Below are 9,256 nucleotides of genomic sequence, written 5' to 3' on the forward strand. Positions count from 1 at the left end.
TGTTTGTTGCGTGGTACAATAGAGAACGAGGAATGATGAAATGATGAAATGATGTATTGTGAATATAGAAAATTTAAGTGTACACAATAAACTAAATATTCAGAATGTTGTAAATGTGTAACGATGCGCATTTGATGTTATCACGATGTAGTAGTGTTCTTCTCACTATTTCCTACAGTAGAGAAAACAACCAGAGGCTCAAATGAGCGTAAAAATATTCAAATTTGATATTTATAACACCCTTCAAACAAATAGTCTGTTTGCTTATTTGTAAATCATATTTAGTTGCATTTTTGAAAATCCTTTTTCGTTGATGATCTTTCCTATAAGAAGTCTATCGGATAATTTCGGTCATACTGTTTTGCTTATACTTTTTATATTGCAGATAATTTTTGCTTTTTAAAGTTTCTATCTGATTTCGTTATTGACAGAATTTTTTTTTTTAAATTGATACAAATAACTATTCAGGTGAAAAAAACTGCTTTGAGGATTCGACTGCAGTGTTTGGAACACTTGAGAACCCGTATACGGTTTTGGTGTTCTGTCCCTTGTAGTTCCATTACTGAAAAGTGTATATGACAGATTCACCATTTGAATCAACAGAAGACGTCTGCAGTCAAATATGTTATTATTTTCAATTTTCAATTGTTGTTTTATTTTTAAAGATTTAATCTTATTTAAAACTGATGAGTTTTTCGGATCACCTAATTTTCTCCTCTTTTTACAAGGAGGTTTTTGTTTGTCTAGTTTTAGAAATATTCTGGACTTGGTCATCACATTTTCTGTTTTTTAATATTGATTTTATTTTAATTTCCACCTTTTAATTTCCTTCGGTGTTTTACTATCCTCATATATAAACAAACATTTGATTATAGAGGCCAGTATTTAAAATTATCCAAAAATTATAACATACAAAGCGTGTTTTATGTTCGATCCGAACTCATTATAACCTGAGTATAAATGTGAATATTACCTTTTAATTTTTGTTTGTAAATATAAGGTTTCTTTACAATATTAACAATTAAAAAATAAAGGCAACAGTAGTATACCGCTGTTCAAACTCATAAATCCATGGACAAAAACAAAATCGGGGTAACAAACTAAAACTGAGGGAAACGCATTAAATATAAGAGGAGATCAACGACACAACACTACAATGTAACACACACAGAAACAGACCAAGCAACAGACAAAATCCAACGAGAATAACAAATATAACATCAAAACCAAATACATGAATTTGGGATAGACAAGTACAGTGACACGTCTTATCGCAATGTGAATTTACACTCAAAAATAAGAGAAAACAAACGACGCAACGTTAAAATGTAACACATACAAAAACGAACTATAATATAACAATGGCCATATTTGGTACAGGACATTTTTTAAGAAAAAAATGGCGGGTTGAACCTGGTTTTGTGGCATGCCAAACCTCCCCTTTTATAGCCATGTGAAATATAACATTAAGATGACAACTCAACACCACAGGACTACAATATAAATAAATTGGAGAATACAAATGACCAAGAAACACACGAACAACAGCCAACAAAAGGCAACAAGTTGAAAATTTAAATACGCCAGAAGTGCATTTTATCCACACAAGATCTACTAGTGATGCCCAGATACAAAAGTTTGAAAGCCGAAACAAGCACAAAGTCGAACAGCATCGAGGACCAGAAGATCAAAAAAGTTGTACCACACGAACATATCAGAAGTAAAACAAAAATTGTTCCAAAAAGTGTTGTATTTTTCATTTTGGAAATGCTTTCCCTAAAATATTAAAAACAACGTACATGCATTTGCTAATTATAAAGTGTTGCTACACACAACTATTACTATTGACTGTCCCTCTGGTATCTTTCGTCATTCTTTTACATGAATGAGTTTTAAGCGTTTACAAAAATGTTTAACTCTGCAACATAATTTGTGTTTCTGTCGTCAAGTAGTTGTCGTTGGTTGCAGTATACCTTATTGTTTTTACGATTAGTATTGTTCAGTGCACATTAGGACGCATGTTTTGTTCTGTGGTCTTCAACTGATAGTTGTCTCGGTTACATTTTTGCCATATGTCCTTACTTTTATCGTTAGAATCGAATAATTTCTTTTCATATTGTTCCTGAGATATACATTTTATAAGTATTCACCTATTGCCGTTGGCAATATTTGCGTTATACAGAAGTAAGATTATGTAATAGAACTAGAATTTCAAATAGAAAGTGTTATGTAACAGATAATGAAACAAAAGTCATTTAAATGCTAAAAGTAAACAGATAAAAGTAAACGTACCTTTGCTTTTTATCTCAACTATACAGATCAGAGCTAAATCATGCACAATGTTTAATATCTGAATTTATAGTAGATGTTTCCTTTAATACCAGGATACATTTTAATTGCTTCATTAATTGTATGATCATATGATACAGACATGACAGAGCAAAACCAAAATAACACTTCATCATTATTTTTGTGCATGCCTTTTATTTTTTAAAACTGTAACTTTTTATATACCTTACGTTTTTTGTATAACAAATTAATTCACAAACTATTTATTTTGTTTACTTTTCTTTTTGTTTCAGAGAGAAACACATACTATGGCACGTCAAATTGCAAATAAAACCGATACTATGTTGGAACAGCGTCGAAAGGGGAAACCACTCACACAAACATACACACACAGACACACCAACACACACACACATTTTGTACGTTGCATATGTCTGTACCCGTGCGCACACAAATCCAAAATAGTTTGCTTTACCATTGTTTATGAATCATTCATGTATTTGTGTCATGATTTTTTAAACTTTAAAACATCATTAACAAAATATGTTTGCTTTGTTCACCTTTACGAGTAATGTACGGTCGGGTAAGTTACAGCATTTAAAGTAAAACTTCATTCAGATTCGCTGAATAAATTTTCTCAAAAGACGTAGTTTGGTATATTCACTTCGCTTAATTAAAAGTTGGTTGTTAAAATTTATACATTAGGAAAATAGATTATGTTTTTTTTTCCATTTTAAAGATCGATAGAATAAGAAAATTAATATCAAGACTGTTATCCCTCATCACACTTCATTTTTCGCTATCCCTGATCACCCACCTATCCATTCGCCCCATCTAAAAAAAAATATGAAGAAACAAAAATGAAAAAGTAGAAGTATTGTTTGCAAAACATATGAGGGCTGATAAATAATTCCCAAAATATTTAACTATAAGATGAGATGTAGGTTAAAACAAGCAAAGAAAAAACAGCATATAGAGGTTACATGTATCATTCTGTTGTCAACCGTAGTCTAAATAAGTGCCTATACAATATATTCATTGACATTAAGCTCTAAATGGTACTAAGTCTATCAAAATTGTAAATACCTTTGACAGAAACAAGCAGCTATTTAAACACATAAATAAACAGTTATGGAAACAAACTAGTAACTTGAAAATACAACAGTATGTACCATTTGGTCTTCATGAAACAAGAGTTTTGATGTACAGATGGGTTCTACTTTGTGTTTGTTTGTATTATTGTTTGTACGAACACGTGACCTAACAGCCTTGTTATTATTCGAATGTTTATCAGTTCTTTGAATAGCAATAAGATGTCCTTCATTACGTTTGTACGGGTCAATATCTTCTATCAGTTGTTTTCTTTCGAGTAAACTACACCATGCAACATAATTACCACTTAACGGCACTGTCCTAAAATTGAACTTTGTAGCATAATAATTGTCTCGGTAGACCACAAGTTGGTTGATAAATTAATTTTTGTGAAATAATTATATCATATATGTAAATGTTTCTTTTATTTATAGAAAAATGCATGTTGATAGAAGGACATAAGGTGAAAAATGAAACATTGTATTCTGTATCATATATGTTTAATGTCAGAAATTAAAAAAAAATATGAAACTTTTCACCATTAATCTCAAAACGGTTTTCAGAAATATATCGGTTAAGTATTATGTAGCGTAGAATGACAAATAAAATAAGTATCACTCGAAAAATTAAAAAAAAATTAAAGATTCATGGAACAATAGAAATAAGATCAATCAATACCCGATCCCCTAACAGAAGGAAAAAAAGTTTTAATGAAGACAAATTAAGCCGATAGAATAAAAAAGAGAAACCATATATTTTGGACCAAACTGATGCCAATTACTTAGACATCTCACGACTGACGGTCATGGTGTATATCGTTGTATCTTGTGTGATATAAGTTTGTGTACATACAAAAGTATTTTATTATGCACAATATTAGTCATTAATAATATATATATATGTGTGTATGTGTGTGTGCGTACGTGTATGCGTACATAAGCGAGGGTATGTAAGGGTGCTTAAACGTGTGTGTAGGTATATGTGACAAATATTTCCCCCTTATGACGATGTTCCAAAATTTTATCGGTGTTATCTGCAATGTTACGTTGCATATAAAATGTGTCTCTCCAAAACAAAAGTTGGTTGAGTTTATCCAGTGGAAAAGTAAACAAAATTTTTGAAAAGTAATTATGTTGTTATTTCATATTATTGTGAAGTTGTGTAATAAATTTGTTTTAGAAAGAAATGAATGTATATAGAAGGAAACACTGTGAAAAAATAAACAGGATACACAAAATTTGTTATAGTTTTTTTTTTCTCGCCACCATTGTATCATATGATCATAAGATGAATGGAACAATAACAATGTATCGTGATGTAAAGGAGGAAACTGTCTACTATAAATTCAGACGCAAAACTGTATACATCAACTACATCTGACTTGTATACTTTAGATAAAAGTGCAAACAAGGTAATTATACTTTCATATGTTTACTGTTTATATTATAGAATGTCTTTTCCTTTGTTCAATCATCTGTTATATAATTTTATTTTAATTTAAAATACAGAAAGCTTTTATTATACAATTTAACTACAGTACTATTGGAAATAATGCAAATGGCAACAAATTGATACAGTCTCAGGAATACAAAGGAATAAAACTATTTGATGCAAAATATAACAAGAATGTGTCCCAAATACACGGATACCTTATTCGCACTATCATTTAGTATTTTCAATGGACCGTGAAAGCGGGATAAAAACTCTTAATTTGGCATTAAAATTAGAAAGATTATATCATAGGGAATATGTGTACTAAATTTCAAGTTGATTGGACTTCAACTTCATCAAAAACTACCTTGACCAAAAACTTTAACCTGAAGCGGGACAGACGGACGAACGAACGGACGGACGAACGAACGGACGAACAGACCAGAAACCATAATGCGATGGACAAAAAAAAGTTGAGACGTATGGCAATGATGTAAATGAAAGAGCTATACATTGAAGACCACAAGACAAAACTAACGGCTGATATTAACTATAAAAACAATAAACGAAAATACCATTATGGTATACGGCAACCACCGACAGCTACTGGATAACTGGCCTCTTGACGAGGACAGAAACACAAAAAATATGGCAGGGTTTAACAGGTGTGTTAACGCTCAAAACTCTCCTTATAGTTGTGTTACACAGAAAATGCATGTACAATACTTTATTACTTTTAAGGAAACCATTTCAATATGAAGAAATCAGCAATTGTTGGAGCAATGTTTGTTTTACTTCTGATCTATTCGTGTGGTGAGTAAACAGATTTCCTTATTTTACATGTTTTATTTGTTAATATAATCTGTAATCAAAGGGAGAGGCTTAGCGCTTTAAAACCAGGTTTAATTCCCCATTTTCTACATTTGAAATTGCCTGTACCAAGTCAGGAATATGACAGTTCTTGTCCATTCGTTTTTTATGTGTTTCGTCATTTGATTTTGCCATGTGATTACGGACTTTCCGATTTGATTTTCCCCTGAGTTCGGCATTTTTGAGATTTGACTTTTTGTATAATGAAGTATCTTATTGTATTATAACAAAACTTCATCAATAGATTACAGCTTTCTCTTGGTCGAAATTTACAGGTCCTAGTGAAACAAAAACTACAAACATTTATTTTATTTATTCAATGGGACAATGTACAAACAAAAATTAAATATCTGATCCAAAAGGAGATTAATCTGGTGAAAAATTTCATTTGGTTTGCAATCATAATTACTAAAAATATATTTAATGGTATTTCATCTTTATAATTAAAAGTGTATTTGTAAATGAAAAACAGTAAAAAAAAAACAGATAGAAGGAAAAGGATATGATAAACACAATAAGTGAACAAACTGTTTTTGTTAACAATGCTGTTATTGCTATTCTTCTATCTCTATTAATATAGATTCTATCTATAAGAAGTAAAAATAATGTAAAATATTGCTGTAACATATTTGACTTACTAGTAAGACGTCTTTTGTTGCTGCAACTAATGAATCTTTCAAATACACTTTTCAGTAAATGAAGTACAAGGGGCGGAACCCAAAAACAGTGTACGGGTTCTCAAGTGTTCTAAACACTGCATACTGCCATTTACAAAAAGGAAGTGTAAAAAATGTTGTAAAGATAATGGAAAGAAACACGGACGATGCTTTTCTGTCTTTTGTGTTTGTTGGAACTGGCCGTAAGGTATAGGGTGAGTATAACTAATAGTCGCCATGAGATGAGAATAAACACATATAACTAAACCAATGTCAGCCTTTGGAATAAGTGAGTAAATTTTTGAACTCCATAACAGCTTATCTTAAAAAGATTATATTTATTCTGGGAGGTCTGAATAAGCTTGATTCATCTTCATTCACTGCAAGTTCTGTTTGGTCGATACTTTTGTGTTGCAGTGTTTGTCTTTGGTCGCTGTCTATCAATTATCGTTGTTGTTAGGAGGTATCCAATAGATTAATATTCATTATTAAGTTAACTCATTATTGATGGCGCTATGGTTAAATATACTTGCTTCCAACTGCTTTGTTCAGTCGTTGGTAGCAATAATAGGACATTCCATTTTATATTACATCTTGGCGAACTTTGTATTAACCATTTATGTTATATGCAATGAATTTAGTCCATTTAGGACTTGATTTTATTTATTAAGGACTCCCTTGGCAACTGAACTGGCTCGTTTCAAACGTACCACCAATGCTACAATTTTTTCAACTGACCGATGGGATTTCAAAATTCAACATAAAACAAATAAAAAAATTACAGTTACCTATAATAAAAAAATGTTTATTAATATATAATAATATACATAACTAAAAACTATTCAAAGTATTGTGTTTGTTGATTGTATCATTAAACTGTGTTTAATTCAAACTCCAGTATCTAAAGGTATTGTCATATGATAATACTCATGTATCTTCAATTTTCTTACCTATAATTTTTATGCACATATTGATTGATGTTAGTTTTTGGCGTCCAGTGACAAATATTTCATGTATATAAGATAATAATGAATGCACCACATCTCATGCAGAGTACAGCTAAAGTTGAACTGATGTGTTGTAACAATATGTGAGGTTCTGGAAAACAAATCTCTGATTTTGTATCTACGAAAAAAGTTAAATCCCGAGAATACTGAACTTCGAGGAAAATCCAGAATGGAAACCCCACTCATCGAATTGTCTATCTGCCTATTGAAAGGCCTGGAATTTTATTATTTTGTTTAGATTCATTTACTAACATATAAGCTATGCTAGTACGAGTATACGTTCTGCTGCACGAATTTTTTTTTAATTCCAAAAGTGCATATTGAACTATTATATAATATTAAGCTGGCACCGCCAATGTTTGATTTGTTTACTTGTCGTTTGTTTTCGTCGTCCGTCCGTCCGTCCGTCTATCATTGAACACTTTTTCAAAGAGTGTATACTCCGTGACAAAGAATTTATTTCCAAAAAGGGTAAAATTTATATCAGAATAACATAATTTTACGAGCTGGACGAATCAGGCTTATAAGAGCTCTGGTTTTCTGTATAAATCGAAAAATTAAAAGAACCGAACCACATTATGCATGACTTGATCCAATCAAAAGTGCTTTGTAACTCATTTATGATAGTCCTTACTATCTGGATTATTCCATATACCATTGATTGTACACCATGAATAATTCAACATGTATATTTACCATACAACATACCATAATTTGTCAATCTCTATTACACCACCCACCACCTCCCTCCCTAATTACCAAATAACATCATACAACAAACAAAAACTGGAGATATTGTGTATTCCTTGTTCATTCTAAATACTATTAATTAATGTTGAGCACTGTAGAATAACGATAGTGAATGTCTACTTTTTATTTGTTGAAAGCATATAAAGTTATCAAAGGTACCAGGATTATAATTAAGTACGCCAGACGCGCGTTTCGTCTACATAAGACTTATCATTGACGCTTATATCAAAATATTTATAAAGCCAAACAAGTACAAAGTTGAAGAGCATTGAGAACAAACAATAATCCAAATGTTTTCTTTTTCAGAACAATGAGCCTGACGAAAACTGCTTTCTGTTAACAGGCTAATTAAAAAAAATTAACAAACAAAAAGACTTAGATTTTTTACCCAATAATATACATGTATATCCCTTAAGTCTTGCTGTTAGAACTTAATAAGATTAGTTCAGCAAGTTAAGTCATAATTGACCGTTTCAGAATTTAATGCATCCTGGGTAATATTTTCAAAAGCGTACACCAAAGCGTTTGGAATGGTTTAAAACGTTATAAACAATGGAAATTCAACCAATGACGTAACGTTATTTTCACTTTGGGGTACGAACAATGAAATTACCTATGATGCATTAGATTATGAAACGGCCAATTACCCGAAAGGCGTCGATCATAAATGTAGTAGACATGTAAATATTAAAAAGTTCTTCAAAGACTCAAATGCCTCGGTTGCACAGAATGGTTCATTTACTGATTATTTGGATAATTTAAGGTGGTACCTAACACTACAGGGAGATAACTCTGTAAAATCAGTTTAACGTTTTAATTACGTTGAATTGTAAAGGAAATAATAAGCTTCTCAATGATCAGAATTGGTGTTTGTTAAACTACTATATAACCAGTGTAATTTTTCTGACAAAACGGTTGGTTCAAAATTTTTGAAATTTTTATATTTTTGTTAAAGGGTCAAAGTTAATATTTTGTAAAAAAATATGAAAATTGAACGAGCCAAATTTATTTTAGTGAAAGTGTTGGGTACTACCTTAATAAGAAACATAGAAATGACTAAGTATTGAAACTTATTAAAACAACTCTCAAACAATTCCATTAAAGCAGTTGAAAACCGGACAATATATTGTTACGGAATGGGGTTTTCATGATTTGAACGTA

General features: G+C 31.0%; 1 long non-coding RNA gene across 1 annotated transcript; it reads left to right on the forward strand.

Annotated features, from left to right (window-relative positions):
- Nucleotides 1-4,665: 4,665 nt before the first annotated feature.
- On the forward strand, nt 4,666-8,467 carry LOC139491528 (uncharacterized). Its single transcript, XR_011656568.1, has 4 exons — nt 4,666-4,792; nt 5,554-5,625; nt 6,376-6,553; nt 8,402-8,467. It is a non-coding gene; the product is annotated as an uncharacterized lncRNA (long non-coding RNA).
- The last annotated feature ends 789 nt before the right edge of the window (nt 8,468-9,256 follow it).

Source organism: Mytilus edulis, chromosome 10, assembly GCF_963676685.1.
Source record: "Mytilus edulis chromosome 10, xbMytEdul2.2, whole genome shotgun sequence".
NCBI lineage: Eukaryota > Metazoa > Mollusca > Bivalvia > Mytilida > Mytilidae > Mytilus > Mytilus edulis.